At 43.6% G+C, this 16,351-nt stretch overlaps 1 protein-coding gene across 2 annotated transcripts in view; it reads right to left on the minus strand.

Annotated features, from left to right (window-relative positions):
- Positions 1–8: 8 nt before the first annotated feature.
- The window catches only part of LPGAT1 (lysophosphatidylglycerol acyltransferase 1), a 189,939-nt gene continuing 173,596 nt past the window's right edge, over positions 9–16,351 (minus strand). The window contains exons 10-12 of one of the 2 annotated variants that reach the window (XM_054021693.1): positions 13,801–13,980; positions 6,518–6,633; positions 9–161 (exon numbers count right to left, since the gene is read on the minus strand). The gene's annotated coding sequence lies outside the window, so the exon portion shown is untranslated. The remainder of the gene's footprint in view (positions 162–6,517; positions 6,634–13,800; positions 13,981–16,351) is intronic. The other variant, XM_054021695.1, reaches the window with a different exon arrangement.

Raw genomic sequence — 16,351 nt, forward strand, 5'->3', positions numbered from 1 at the left:
TCATCTCTAATTTTGTGCAAAACAGAATCTTTTTTCTGTGAATTCCAATTTTGTTTTCTCCAGCTGGAGTTGAATTTCTTGAAGTTTGTTCATATGGAATTTCTTTTCTTTTTCTTGATCTCGTAGCAGATGTTCCAGTTCTTGAACTCTAAAGTTTAATTCTTAATTTAAAAGAAAAAGGATTAATATGATGCCTTCTACTTAAAAAGGTATTTACTGTATTAGTACTTTAAAGCCGCCTACACATTCTATTTAGACATATTCTATGCACTTGATAAGATGCAAATAAAAAAATAACTACTTAAAAACTGCTTATCAGGTTAAATATGTAGCAATATAAAAAATTTTAAAAATCTATTATCAAACTAGGAAAATTGAAAGGCCTTTAAAAGTCTAGTTGGCACAATTTAGGTTTATTTTTTGAGCTTGGATAGTGACTGTAGATCAGTTTCACTTTGTTGTTTACTAGCTTCATTTTCTGATTCTTATGCATTGTCACAACATCGCAGTGTTTAGGCCGCAAATTTTGCAGAGGCTCTTTGTCAGGGGTTCTCAAACTGGGGGTTGAGACCCCTCAGGGGGTCTTGAGGCTATTATGTGGGGGGTCACAAGCTGTCAGCCTCCACCGCAAACCCTGCTTTGCCTCCAGCATTTATAATGGTGTGTAGTGAGTCGGTGTGGCTCCCCTCCTGCCCAGAAGAGGGAGCCCACGTGCAGGCACCAGAGTGGGTGGGACCACCACCGCCTGTCCCCGCCCCCCTGAAGTCAAGGGGCGGGACAGGAAGTATAAAGGCCGGCCGCCAGAGCTCAGTCGGCGGCCAGCCACCACAGGGAGTAGACGTGTGGCCGGGAGCTCCCAGCCAGGAGGCCGCCGAAGACCGAGGCCTGGACCCTAGCTGGCCCGAGTTACCCAGGGCACGCTACGAGGAGGAGCCACCAGAGCCCGTCCGATCCCGTCACTGGGAGAATCCCTGGGAACCCCACCCCACCAACCCTGAGGGTGAGTCTGTACCCGAACCCCTCCGCCCCTGCTGCTACCCAGAGGAGCCGCCTGAGGACCGTTGGCCTGACTTCCCGGCCGAGCTACCGGACCTGCCACCGAGCCCTGGCAGAGAGGAGCCCATGCAGATGGACTGGCCCGAGCCCGGTGCGACGAACGAGCTAGGCTTTGAGGGGGATCACGGAAGTAGCCCGGGGGTAGCCGACCCCGGTCTGGCTACAACTGAATGTGAGCCTATGTCAGTGTGTTGCGGTCTGGATACCCCACTGAGCAGCAGCGGCAGTAACCGCTGCTAGGGCCCCGGGCTGGAACGCAGTGGAGTGGGTGGGCCTGCGTTCCCCTCTGCCACCCCCGCTCACGGGTGGCAGGCATCCCCCTCACCCAACACTCGGCTACAGAAAGCCTAGGCGTGCCTTGCCTGGGCTCTGAACTATTTGCTCGCTCAGCCCCTGCAAACAAGGGCCTGAGCCTAACTGTGTTTGCCCCGCCCTGATCCAGGGCCTGGGCTCTGAACTGTCTGCTCGCTCAGCCCCTGCAAACAAGGGCCTGAGCTAACTGTGTTTGCCCCGCCCTGATCCAGGGCCTGGGTTCTGAACTGTCTGCTCGCTCAGCCCCTGCAACCAAGGGCCTGGGCTAACTGTGGTTGCCCCGCCCTGATCCAGGGCCTGGGCTCCTGAACTGCTTGCTCGCTCAGCCCCCTGCAGTCAAGGGCCTGAGCTTTAACTGTGGTTGCTCCGACCCTGCACCAAAGAGCCGGAGTTTCGGGACTAACTGACTGCTTGTTCCCACAGTAGTGAGTCGGTGTGGCTCCCCTCCTGCCCGGAAGGGTCGAGCCCCGGCTAGGACCTATTACATGGTGTTAAATATATTTAAAAGTGTTTTTAATTTATAGGGGGGAGGCACCCTCAGAGGCTTGCTATGTGAAAGGGGTCACCAGTACAAAAGTTGGAGAATCATTGCTCTTTGTTTATAAGAACTACCTCCACTGGAATTTTCTAAAACGTTATTGAAACATTTCTATTTGGTCTTAAGTTTTGAAAAAGCTGCTTCTTAAGAAAAACTATTACAAACCTGTGTTTTGGGCCAAATTTAACCAAATGGTGTTCATTTAACTTATTCAATGCATGTCTCCCTTTTTGGAAGGGCTTTAGTAAATATAATATAGGGTCTCTTTTTCACATCACTAAAACACTGCGTATCTAAAAATCAAAACTGCTTTTGTCATGATACACATTTGTGTGTTTGGGGAGGCTCAGAATCTATAGTTTCTTTTCCACAGACTTCAATGGAATTTTGCACATGAAGAACAGTAATCATCAATTTCAGATTATTAGCATGTGAAATAAATGATCTGATCATTCTTTTATGAAGACCTATTCCACTGGTACTCTAGCTGCAAACAAACAGATGGCAGCCAATAGCAGTTGAGAATTTTCCTTTTTTCGGTCATTGACCCTTCACCCTGCCCCATCCCCTTCCTCCTCCCCCCCAACTCGCCCCCCCCAACCAAACAAAAAACAACCCTCAGGCTTCCAAAGCTGAAACTTCATCTTAGGTTTGCAATTAACTTTATGATGTGACCGTGCTTATAAACTAAGCCTTGAATGAAAACTCTTCCCATTTAAACTAACGGTAAGCAAAGGGTGAGTGTTTGAATTGAGACTACTATCCTGCAGAACAGCATTACCATTTAAAAAATTATCTTTTCCGTAGACCATTTGCCAACGATTTTGGCTTAATTGGATTAAAGTAGAAATCTAAGAAAGGAGACCCATCCATTCACTGAAAAAAAAATGGAGGATACAGACACTGTCCCAAACACTTCCAACAATGTAACAAAATTTACTGAGAGAAAATCTGAAGACCCAAGAGATGGCAGAGCAGAAGACATGAAATGGCCTTAAGTCACCGGTCACCTTATCTGCTGAAGATAAGGTTCATCCTATAGTGTTTATTAAATGTTTGCAAAGACTTCCAAGGGGATATCCTGCACAGCTGCACTGACACTATGGCTACACTACAGCTTAAGTCGACATAAGTTGTGTTGCTCAGTCGTGTGAATTAGTCTCCCACCTGAGTGACATAACTTACTCAGAGTTAAGCGTCAGTGTGGACAGCACTGTGTCGGCAGGAGACATAGCTACCACCGCTTGCGGGGCCCAGAGTAATTAAGCCAGCGGGAGATCTCTATCCCATCGGCTTAGAGTGGCTACACTAGAGAGCTTAAGCTTAAGCTCTCTAGTGTAGCCGAAGGGGGGATGGTGGTGGTGGGGGGGGAAAGACTTCTTAGTTGAAGAAGCTCCAGATGCTCATTCTACTATGGTTTTAGTTTAACCAGGCAAGGATCTCCATGAAAAATGACTTCTTGATAAAACAGATTACTCTGCAGAATCTTCCAAGAATTAAATTCAAAAACACAATAAAACAAGTCAGTTTCTTAGCTCAGTTCATTTTTTCATACTGGAAAAACTTTATAAATCAATAAAATAATTAATAAACATGTACATAGTGTTTTTTACCCAGAGATCTCAAAACATCTTACAAGTTGAGTAGGTATTTTACCCCTATTTTATATATAAAACAGTCTTCAGTGAAGTCCTTAAACACAGAGGGTTTTAATTATCTTTAAAAAAAATAAGATGTTCTTATTTACAAAATAGATTTAAAGTCAACTACACTTGCAAGATACCTTGGTTCTGTGTTTTTAATTGCTCGATGACAGAAGAATTATTACAATTGTCAAAAAAAACTGTTGTTGAAATCTGTCTTCTTTGATCTTAAGCCACGGTGGGTAGGAGTTACCTCTTGTTCCCATGGAGAATGGGAAAAGTAAAACTTCTCTTTAAAGGGGTTTCTTGACTGCTGGATGAAGGACAGCTTGGTGTCTTTTCTTGTTGCCACAAGAACACCAATGAAGAAGCCTGATGCCGAGCAATCTCTCTGTGACTCTTAGTACTTTGAGGGTGAGAATGATTTATTTTCTATTTAAAAAGAGTGGGGGGAGAGCATATCTACCTTTACACAGCTGACAATTCATAAGAGAATTAATTCACTACTGTATGGTGGAAATAAGATAGGGCAATTGGTCAAGCTGTCAGTTACAATTTTTGATAACAGAGTCAGCGACACAGATCATCCATCAACACAAAGTATTATATGCTTCACACGAGTGCTTTTATACCCCCAGCAGTCAACTGACTGGAATACTTTGCCGATTAACATCACAGGCAGCTGAAGAGCGTTGGGAGAGTACTATCTGCAATTCAAATATATCTAAGCTGGCCAGCATCTCAAGGACAAGAAGTTTGACTTGTGGTTCCTTATATTTAGTAGATCAAGTTTTTTGTTGGGCATCCTATCAATTAACATTGAGGTACCTTCCCTGCACATTCCTCACGATCAGATCAGTTTTGTAAAGCTAGATGTTGACATGCATAATATTCAGTTTTGTACTTCATTCTAGACTTACTGTAAATTAGTTCTGATCCTCATTTGTGTTCTGTGGACAAATATAGCTACATTTTAGACTATGGGCTCTATTCATCTCCAAATGTGTGGTGATCCCATTAGCAAGAATTCTCCATGTAAATCATTCCACACACAAGAGAGAGACTCATTTATTTGCACTTCCTTTTACAAAATACCTGGACTCCAAAAACATGTTTTGGCTCGAATATCAGATATTTTTCTGTCCCTAAATCTCTGACTGCCAGAAGCCGGGACTGGATGACAGGGGATGGATCACTCAAGAAATTGCCCTGTTCTGTTCATTCCCTCTGAAGCATCTGGCACCATCTGGAAGCCAGGATCATGGGCTAGATGGACCATTGGTCTGATCCAGTAGGGCCAGTCTTATGTTCTAAAAATACAAAAAAGCTGCTATTGATACTTACAGAACTTGGTTTTCAATACATCTGACATTTGAATGGGGTTTTTGACTAAAGCACTAAGGGCCCCAATACTGTGTGATTATTTACATGAAAACAATATGTTTAAAAAGTCCTTTTTGTGTATTCTAATTACTACTAACTTTTCTAAAATGCTGCCAGGAAATTAACCATACCCACTGCTTACTCTTCTTAAATCTATACGTTAATCTCAATGGCATGACCAGTGAGCAAATTTAATTTTACCAGTTTCCCTGAAAAATCATATGGCTAATTTTGAATAACTGCACCTTTCTCCATTTCACACATTAAATGAGATTATAATGCTGAGATACTCTATACCCATACGTTAATCTGGATATTTCTCAGATCTGCCTCCAGGTTTTTTTTTCCTTTCTTCAACTTCTTTATTGTATTTTTCTTGGAGTTCTTCAAACTTAGACTCTACAAATTGACAATGAATATTTGCTAATAATCTGGTTCATTTTATACATAATAGCTTTCCTATTCCATTTCTTATGTCTAATATTAGACAAGGGTGATAAAAGCAACAGCCTTCATTAATCTCTAGTGATATATTAAGACAACGACTCAAAGGGAGTTCTAAAACCAATAAAACTGAATAGTTCAGGAACTGAAACCTGAGATCTGGAACTCAGTGTCACAATGAAAATGCAACCACTAGATTGAGGGACCAATACTAGGGGTACAAATGTATATTGTAATATGGCCTGAATGAAGACTTTTTCCCACCTTTCCCCTGGCATTAACATTTGTTTGTAACATGACTGAAAAATCAGGCATTGAGATTCAAAGGAGCTTAAAAAGAAAAGTCAGTGGGAGTTGGACACCTAACTTCTTGCTAATGGGACTCACCACACATTTGAAAACTCAGCCTAAAGTCACATCACTCAGATTCCTATCTTGCTTCTCTCCACTTCCTTCATAACTGTAGCAGCCACTTTCTCAAGGAACACCATAGCCAGAATGTTTTGCATCTTCCGAAAGCATCTGAAATCTCAGCTTTCAAATGAGAACAAGGACTGATCTCCAACTCCAGTTAGTCAGGAAGCCAAATGCAAGTCAAATAGCAGTACCTTGTTTTAGTGTCCATGAAATTTGTGTTTTGTTTTGTTTAGATTCTGAATTTCACAGCCCTAAACTCAAGCAAATTGTGCGATGGTACATTGTCACTGGTAAGCATTTTGAACTCTGAGCACTTACTACTAAATCCCTCAAGCCCCCAATTCGCCAGCCAGTGAAACTGAATTTCAATTGTTTTTAATGAAAACTTCACCTGAATATTTTGTTATAGAACATAATTAGTTGGGATGTACATATGCTATGTCCATCTTATTATCTGCATTTGTACCTCCCCTGAATCAAGACAAAGCATATTCTCGGACTCATAAAGCATGCTCACTTAAATTCCTACATATTCACTCATGGGAATTAATTTTCAAATATTGGAAAATTATAGACATTAGCAGATTATAAGCCAAACACATGGTCAGCTGTTTTCTTCATTCACCTTTTGTTTTCTGTTATGCTTTCTGGACTGACATGTACTTTCAAAGGAATTTACATTTTATTCAATTGCATACTAGACACGGGGGTGGGGGAGGTTTACCATTGTGATTTTGATTTGGTGTTAAAGAAGCAGCAAAATTCTTCTGTGGTGTACTCCTGAATGATAAGTCTCCTGTAATCAATGTTTGCTAACTTCTTTCAAGTTCAGATTTGTACCTGTTTAAAAGAGAATTGGAAGTGCAATTAATTAGTTACAGAAACAAATAGGGCCCAATCAGACATTTTTAAGAGCCCCAAATGCACATTGAATGGCAATTTTGGTTCCTCAAGAAATATAAAATTAGGCATAATAAAGATATATCACTAAAAATATGATTCTAGATGACAATACGACACCTGCAAATAAATATTGGAATCTGTACTTTCACTTCTAGTGATATTGGGTTGTTGTTTAAATTTGTTCTTATATGAAAGAGACAATTTGTTTATATTTTATATATACACTCAAGGTTTAATATTTCAGAAGACTGAAAACTGAAAGAATTATACACAAAAAGGACACATGGATGAACAGCAATTACAATGATTATCCAGTCACAGCTCTGATAAAGCTCCCTCTGCTGGACATTCACAAGACTGCTGTGTTTGGGTCCCAATATGCTTGATTTGTGCTCTTAAGCTACCCTTGGCCTGAATAGGCTGCAGCAACTGCCTTTTCCCTTGGCTTCTCTGGTACACTTCCAGGGCACAGGCTCCTAGTTCCACTTCCCAGAAATAGGACCAGACGACCTAGCTGTCTTAAGCACCCAGGCCAGCACTGACCCCGCAGACTGAAACACACCCTTTTCCCAAAGCTTCAACATTGTGGGCACTCTGGGTACACAGTTCACCTCTTCAATGATATGTAGTAGTTGAACACAGACACACAGACTTTACAAGGGTTCCCAAAAACCACTCTCTGTTGGCAAGCACAATAAGTATACAGATCTGGACAAAAAAATAATAAAACCCTATACACAATTCCCTGCCTTAATTTCCTCACCACTCTTAGGAGGGCATGGGAGGGGAAAGTGGATGCTGGTCTACATGCAGAATTGTACCAGTTGAACTGAAAAGTGTGATTTTAAACCACTGTAGTTAAAGTGGTGCAAAGGGCCGCATTTTAAACCAGGCTTATTTCAGTTTTGCTTCAGGAACAGATTGTTAAACTCAAATGGGCCTTTCTTAAAGCAAATTACCAGTGTCTACACCAGGGCTTTGCACCAGTTTAGTTCAACTTGTGTGTAGACAATCCGTAAGCAGCAGCTTCCCAAACTCTAACATCTGCAGACGTGTCAATGCTACAGCAGCACTGCTGTGTGGCTATAGTGCTTCAATGTAGACCAGGGGTCGGCAACCTTTCAGAAGTGGTGTGCCGAGTCTTCATTTGTTCACTCTGATTTAAGGTTCGCGTGCCAGTAATACATTAACGTTTTTAGAAGGTGTCTTTCTATAAGTCTAGAATATATAACTAAACTATTGTTGTATGTAAAGTAAATAAGGTTTTTAAAATGTTTAAGAAGCTTCATTTAAAATTAAATTAAAATGCAGAGCCACCTAGCCAGTGGCCAGGACCCGGGCAGTGCGAGTGCCACTGAAAATCAGCTCACGTGCCGCAGGTTGCCTACTCCTGATGTAGACACTCCCGATGCTCACAGGAGGGGTTCTCCCATCGGGGCAGGTAACCCACCTTCCTGAGAGTTGATAGCTAATGCTGTTTACAGAGGGGGTTAGGTTGGCTTAACAACATCGCTCAAGAGTGCAGATTTTTCACACCCCTGAGCAATATAGCTGAGTTGACATACCTTTTTTGCCTAAACTAAGTCTGAGTAAATTACACCAATGAAGAAAGAATGGTTTTCTTGGCATCCCTGGGAAAGATAACCCAGAAGTGAAGAGGGCACACTGAATGCAACAATAATAATGCTGCAGTAACACTCACTACCAGTATTGCATGTCTCATGATAAGGAAGACCATACAAGAGGGCAGGGCAGGGCAGAGGAGTTGGCTGAATGCTCGATACCAACACCACCAAGTTTGCAACGCTACTTAAATCATTCACCTCACTTGCCTATGCCTGGAATTCTAGGCCCTCCTCAGATACATGGTGTGTCCACACTACAGCATTCACTCAAGCCCATCAACCATCAGTTACCTCCTAGCATGAGAGAATGCACCTATGCTGCACGATGACACTTGAGTTGCATGGCGGTTGCTGTAACATCCTCAATCATGTGTGACACGATGGGGTAACAGGGTGCGAGATCACAATTCTTTTCTCACCTCTGGTGCCCCCTGCAAGCTGCCAACTGACCTTGGTGGGTCTTCTCCAGTTAGATGTTTATTATAAGAGCTTTCAATCATCAGCAGCAAATACAAAGGGCTTGTCTATATCCCACACACTTGTACAAAACCTGGGCTGTTAGAAACGCAGATTACAGCAAGCGCTAGTGGTGCTAAGCCAATAATACAGAAGATAAGGACTCCGTATCACATCCGGTTTTGCCCTCCGGCCAAGTCATAAAGTCCGAATGCACCGTTCACTGGGAACACTTGTGCCATAACTCAGGTGAATTTACTGGTGAAGAGAAGCCCTTAAAGAGCTTATCATGGTTTTGCATCCCTAACATTTCCTACTCTTACTAATGCTGATGCAACTCCATTTGTGGTAGTAATAAGAGCGCTGGTGCAGACAAGGCAGTAGGCGCTTTACCCACTTAGTTGTCTAGATCTGCTCTGAGCTGGGGTGGATGGCAAGATGTCAGAAACACAGATGGACAGTATGGCTAAGTGTGCCCACTAGTGGGTAACTTTGGTGGGGGTGGGGAAAGCTAGCACAATACAGTCTAAAGGAGCATGGTCACTTCAGGGACTATTCTTTACATCAGCTGCGCCCAATTGGGGAGGAGTGTGTGCTGATTTCAAGCTGTTTTTTAATGCCTTAGGGGTAGAGATCCTGACTGCCTGTAGGTATACTGCTCGAAGGCCAGCTGAGTTCATGCAGCCTCTGTCCATGAGGTGTCCCACCTGAGGGAGGCAGCCAATTATCCCACCTTTGCACCACCAGCTTGTGCTCTGCAATTCATTTCTCCAGCACCCGTCTCAGTCACTCCCACCCTACTTTTAACCATCACCTTACAACTTCTATTTTCGAAGAGTGTTTGGTTTTAAATATGGCCCCCCCCTGCAGTGATGATATTCCCCTTCCTCTTTTTTATTGTCGCTAACCCCTTACATTTGTTTTAGTAGTTAACAACTCTCAGATGTTTTAATTTTTAGCCATGCTGCACGTCGCTGGTGAGGAAAATCCTCCCCCCTCATCCTCTCCCTCCACTGTATGGTTCCCCTGTGATCTGGGTAGCAACCAATGATAAAAATTAGCTGTAGCCAATGGCTGCTGTTGTAAGACGACTGCACCCGTGAACCCCCTCGTGGCCTCAGGGTGGCCCAGCAAGTGTCCCCTGCCTCAATTTCCAACAGTACATTCAATCTTTCCAGTCCCAATATTCCATCAACACACCAGGTCCAACTCCAGGGTCTCTCTTTAGATCCTCAGGAAGGGCTCCAGCATCTCTCACTCACACCTCACCTCATCCCTTCTAGCTGGGGTGCTTCTCTGCCCTGTTTCATTCTCAGATATGGTTCTAGCTCTTGCCCAGCGACATTAGTGAGCTCACCCCTCCATCACTCCCCAGCTTCGGCCCTTTCTGGCCCCCCGGCTTCAGCTCTCGGGCTCAGCCGGCAGGTGATTTTCACAAGGATTTGACATTTGGAAAGTGCTTAGCCGAAACAATTAGCATCTGAAAGGAATTCTAAAAAAAGAGTTTGCCAGAAGTCAGAGGCCATCCCATGGTCTGGCCTGTACAATTATGTTTGTGTCAACTCTGTCTGGAGTATGAAGAACAATCAATAGGCAGTGGGCGCGCCAGAGCCTCAAGCGCAGCTAAAACATGGGAGGTTTTGTTTAACCTCCAGTTTCTGATTAGGCTGCTTACATCAAAGGGTACAGATGAGCCTGAGCTATGAAGCTGGGATCCAGATATTAAATCCTTCAATGTTTGGATCTGGGGTTATGGGTCAAACCACTATATAGACAGGGGTGAGCAGCACAATTCAGCTCAGATCCAGATCCTCATGCCACCAATGCCAGAGTTCAGATGGAAAGGGTTGCAATTTTTGTTTGGGCCCCATCTATATAAGACGTAAATGGAATAGTTGAGCAGGATTTCACTATATGCATGATCTAGGCATGTATGAATCAATGCTTTAGAGAACCCTCCAATCTGATGTGCGCTAGGCAATAACTGATGGAACTACAGCGAACCACCTTTAAAGAAGGCCTGCCCCGAAGAGGTGAAAACAACGGGCTTCTGCTATTTTTGCTGCTTTACAGTATACAGCGAAGGCTGGGTTGGTTAAAAAACAGGCATTAACTCCCTCCCCATTAACCTTAGAAATATCAAGTCTCGTCTTTCCTGTTTTGCCAGAATGCTTTTTACTGAGGATGCAGCACTGAGAACTGGGAGCACTCTCAGCCCTTAATTGAAGGAACAGGACTGTTTAAAGATTTAGCAAGAGTTCTTCTTTCTCCCACTGATTGCCAGTAAGCAAATTAAAAATCCCCTCCCCTTCTCGTAAGCTTCACTCCCCCAGTATCTGATGTCATAAACCAATCTAGGGGTTGCATCCCAAAGGGCGCCAGGGGATTGTGACCACATTGCCCTTCCACCATTACTAAATGGGAGGAAGTTTCTGGAATAGAAAAGGATGTGAACCACTGTCATAACTTGGGGTTCTCCAGGGACCCACAGAGTCCACTAGGGGGAAAAAACTTAATGCAGACAAGATCTATAGTTCTTTAAAAGAACCTGCTTACTTTTTAAAAGGGAAAAAGCTCATCTTTCAAGGCCACCTCCTACACCCCAATGGACCAAACAAGGCACAAACCCCATTTGCTTTCTCTGGCAGATCGCTTTTAAAACTGGTAGGTTAAAGCTCAATCCTCATAATAACAAAGTCTTCCCCTCAGCCCATCTCAATCGAACCAGTTTAGCACATGCCGCTGGTGACAGCGGAAGATAAATGAGCAGTTGTTTTGTTCCAGTCGTTTCGCTGTCCATCGAACTATGACTCTAGCCTTGCTAACTTCACAACTTCCTACTTGCTCCTCCTCTGAGCTTACAAAACACAGAAGGCAAAAATGGATGATTGTGCTATTTAAATCCCTGTAAGCCTTGTGCTCATTAAAGGTAAAAGACATGTAACTGTAGTCTTAGTCAGCATTGCACTAATTAGTGAGACTGGCCCTTCTGACCTCCTGATATCTACCTTGCTACGTTTGGGTTTTGCTGCACTGCCTTATGAAGCATGTACAGTATCTTCTTACACAGCAAAGTGTCCTTGAGAGAGTGGCATGTGAGCTGGAAAATAGAGGACAGTAGCCTTTTGCGATACTTACCTGCAATTTTCTGCATTCTTCCACTGTTGCTTAACAGATAAAGATTTCAGACATGTTATTTGTATTACAGGAATGCCCAGAGGTCCAAACTAAAACCAGGCGCCTCACTGTGCTGGCTGTTGTACAAACAGTAAGAAACAGCGCCTGCATCAAAGAGCTTTCAGTCAATGGCCCTGCTTCACTGGTAGCACTCAATCATATATTTAATTCTAAACATGTGGTTATGGCCCATTGACTTCAATGGGCTACAAGCACAAGCTTAAAGTTAAACGTATGTAAGTGCTTTGCTGAATCAGCTCCTAAATAGATAAGAAAGGGTAAGGAGAAAGGAAGCAATTTTCTGCTTCCTCAGACACATTTCTCCCTTGGATTATCTTCTCCTTTTCTTTGATCATGCAGTGAAATCATAATCGTGTGTGAGAGCGAGTTATTGAACTACTGCCATAAAGAAGACTGTGATATCAATAACTCAGTAATAGGACTTCACGGAGCGGGGGGGGGGGGGGGGGGAGAAGGCATAAAGGAGTGGGGGGGAAAGAAAGAGAAGAACATTTATTGCAGAAGGACCATTGATGAAGTAAAATATTTTTGATAGCTGGCAATAATGGAAAGAAACTGTATGAAAGATGAATGAAAGATAAAAGGATTAGTGCTTAAATGAGATCTCTGCCCTCTTGTGGGGTTATTTTTATAATTTGATTTATTAGAGATTTGGCGGAAGAAAAATGCTTTTGAACAAAACGCATTACTGGGGTTCCCCTGTCCCTCCCCCAGTATACATCACTCATTGTCAGATACTGGGAAGTACTATATGTGTTTAAATAATGATTGTTAATAATTGTTAATCAATTTCTACACTGTCAGGCATTTGCTTAAAGTGCTGTAAAAGTTGTCCTGTGTTACTCTCACACTTGAGAGGGATAGCTCAGTGGTTTGAGCATTGGCCTGCTAAACCCAGGGTTGTGAGTTCAATCCTTGAGGGGGCCACTTGGGGATCTGGGGCAAAATCAGTACTTGGTCCTGCTAAGGAAGGCAGGGGGCTGGACTCGATGACCTTTCAAGGTCCCTTCCAGCTCTAGGAGATGGGATATCTCCATATGTTGTTGTTGGTTGGTTGGTTGACATTTGTCGTTTCAGCAAGGACTACGAGAGATGTGCTTTTCTGTTTTTTAACGGTCTGTGGGATTTTTGCTTTATCCATTAAATATATATTTACCAATTTATTCATACCTGTTGAGTCAGAGTCAAGAGATCACTCATGGCAGAGGCCAAGGATAACCTTTAACATTAAATTGGAGGCTTGCCACTGGCTGTATTCTAGCTGTACAGTTTATTTCCTTAGCAAGTTACTCGTTTTCTTTGGGATTTGCACGTAATGCTGATACAGCAGAAGTAGAGGGGTTAGGCTGTGGGTAGGGTGACTAGATAGCAAGGGTGAAAAATTGGGTCAGGGGATGGGGGGTAATTGGCACCTATATAAAACAAAGCCCCAAATATCGGGGCTGTCCCTATAAAATCGGGACATCTGGTCACCCTGGCTGTGGGTGATGAAAGTGATTAGATGCATGAAGAGAGAGTGAAACAATTAGCACTGTTGAGTTCAGGGGAAGCCTAGAAAGGCTGGAAACAATAGAGGTATGTAAACCAATGAAAGGTTAAATGGGAGCTCCTGCTCTGTACCAGTCTCATAACACTAGAACAAAGAAACAGCCAATGAAATTGAAAGGCAGTGCATTTAAAACTGAGAAAATTAACAAAACAAAACAACGTAAGGCATGACTAGCACAAGAACTCATTGTCACAAGGTATCCTTGAGGCCAAAAGCTTGGTAAGATTCATAAAAAGACTGTACATTTATATTGATAATGAGAATATTCCTACTTACATCAAACAGAATAAAAAACACAAGGGCTGAAAACCCTCAGATGTCAGGACACAGACCAACCTCTAATAGAGGAGATCAGGAACTTCCTCTGTAAGCAAGTTATTGTGTAGTTTCCCACTTCAGGACTCCTTGCACTTTTCTCAGAAGCATCTGGTTCAGGCCATTGTTAGTGACAGGATGCTGGACAAGAAGACCCACAAGAAGACTGTGATTCAGTCTGGCAGTTCCTATGTCTACATAATGGAGCAGATCTATTGTTAAGCGTTATTCCCAAAGTCTAATGCATCCGATATCAAATGAATAATTTTTACGACTGATTAATATTTGATCTGCTGTTGCCTGTTCCTGTGCACACAAGGACCTCACTGTCCTTCAAATCCTTCTGCTTCCTCCCCCCTTTGCGTGTTTTCCCCCCACCCAGTCTGCTCAGGAGCGTTCAAGTGCTGCTGCTGCAGCTTGCCATGACTGGATTGTATAACTCATAAAAATCCTCCCCTAACCAACAATGTAGCCCTCTCTTCCTGGGGTATTGCACCCTAGGCCCCACCCCCTGTGGCTTGATGGCCTTCCTTAATGTTATTTTGTTTCAGGTTTTACTTACAGTATCTGACCCCGATCTTGCAAACACTTATGTTCACACTTAACTCTATACACTTGAGTAACTTCATTGAGCCTGTGCATGCAGTTAAGCACACATGTAAGGGTTTGCAGGAACAGAGCCTTTGCTTGTAAGCAGGGCCGGCTCCCAGTTTTTTGCCGCCACAAGCAAAAAAAAATTTCCCGCCCCCCCCCCCCCCAACTCTGCCCCTTCCCTGCCCCATTCCAACCCCTTCCCCAAATCCCCGGCCCCGCCTCCTCCCTAGGCGCACCGCATTTCCCCTCCTACCCCTCCCTCCCAGGCTTGCCTAGGAGGGAGGGGGGAGAAGCAGAGCAGCGGCACGCTCAGGGGAGGAGGCAGCAGAGGTGAGCTGGGGGCGGAGTGGTTCCTTTGCCCCCCCCCCCCCCCACAGGGTTACTTCCTGCGGCCCTCCCCGCGCCCCCCACCTCCGCAGCTCACCTCTGCTCTGCCTGCTCCTCTGAGTGCACCGCCGCCACTCCGCTTCTCCCCCCTCCCTCCCAGGCTTGCCGCAAAACAGCAGTTCCTCTGCCCCTCCCTCCCCCCAGGGTTACTTCCTGCGGCCTTCCCCATGCCTCCCACTGCTGCAGCTCACCTCTGCTCAGAGCTGGCTCCCGGCTTTTTGTGCCCCAAGCAAAAAAAAAAAAAAGGAGCGCCGGTGCCTAGAGCCAGTCCTGCTTGTAATCTCCTGGAGGCAGAGACCTGGGTTGAAATTTCCAAAGCTTAGAAGGGTTTTAGCCACACAACTCCCAGCAATTAGGAGTTTCATAGATTTTAAAGCCAGAAGAGACCATTATAATACTCTAATTCAACCTGCTGCATAACACAGGCCATAGAACTTCACTTAGTAATTCCTGCACCGAGCCCATAACTTAGGTTTGAGCAATAGCATCTCTTTTAGAAAGACGCTGTCGATTTAAAGGCTGCAAGTGACGGAGAAACCATCACATCCCTAGATAAGTTGTGGGAAAGTTGTGTCTTATTTCTAGTCTGAGCCTGTCTAGCTTCAGCTTCCAACCATTCGATCTCATTAGGCCTTTTTCTACTAGGTTCAAGAGCTGTCTACTCTAGGAAATCTTGTCCCCATGTAGGAACTTGCAGACCATGATCAAGTTACCTCTTAACCTGCTCTTTGATTAAATAGATTGAGCTTCTTTAATCTAACTAGAAGAGATGTTTTCCAGACCCCTGTTATTCTTGTAACTCTTTTCTGTACTCCTTCCAGTTTGGTCAACATCCTTTCTCTCGTGAGAATTAGAGTGTAAATTAAATCCTAGAAGTTAGAGTTCTGCTAATGGAATTTATCACTTTAAATTAATACAAAACTCAAAAAAAAAAATTAGCTACAACCCTAACAAATCAGGGTTTAGTTTATCCGTATATTACCTTTAAGGTATTCATTAATAACTGCCTTGCAGAATGGAGGGCGGCCTAGGTCAAATTTAAAACCTTGTTGGAGATGTAGGGAAGTCACCTTGCCAATGATTGAAGGTGCAACCTCTCAACTCCTCCTACTGCAGGAGTGTGCATCTAACCATTCATCTGTTCAGAAAGTCCAAATGATTTATGCAGTATAGTGGCTAGTAACAGCTCCAAAATACCAGATTTATTTTTGTGTAAGTTCTCCATGGCCCTTCTTACCCAGTGACATCATGGCCATAACTAAGGAGTTTAAAATAGCTCCCTGTAATGCCCCATTTATACAATTTACGTGTCCTGGCTTCTAACAGCTGTCTGAGCTGTCCTGCCCTTTCTGATCTGCTCTCAGATTTCTAATGTGTTTCTAAGCCGCTGTTTGGAAGGTATTGAGACACAAAACAAAAGGGGAAATATTTTAAAGGTCGCTCATATCAAGAGTATGTATGATACATTGAACCTTCGAAAGAAAAGGCTGATTTTGAAGTTGGACGAGTAGCAGATAAAGATAACGTAATG

Source organism: Malaclemys terrapin, chromosome 3, assembly GCF_027887155.1.
Source record: "Malaclemys terrapin pileata isolate rMalTer1 chromosome 3, rMalTer1.hap1, whole genome shotgun sequence".
In the NCBI taxonomy this organism is placed as follows: domain Eukaryota; kingdom Metazoa; phylum Chordata; order Testudines; family Emydidae; genus Malaclemys; species Malaclemys terrapin.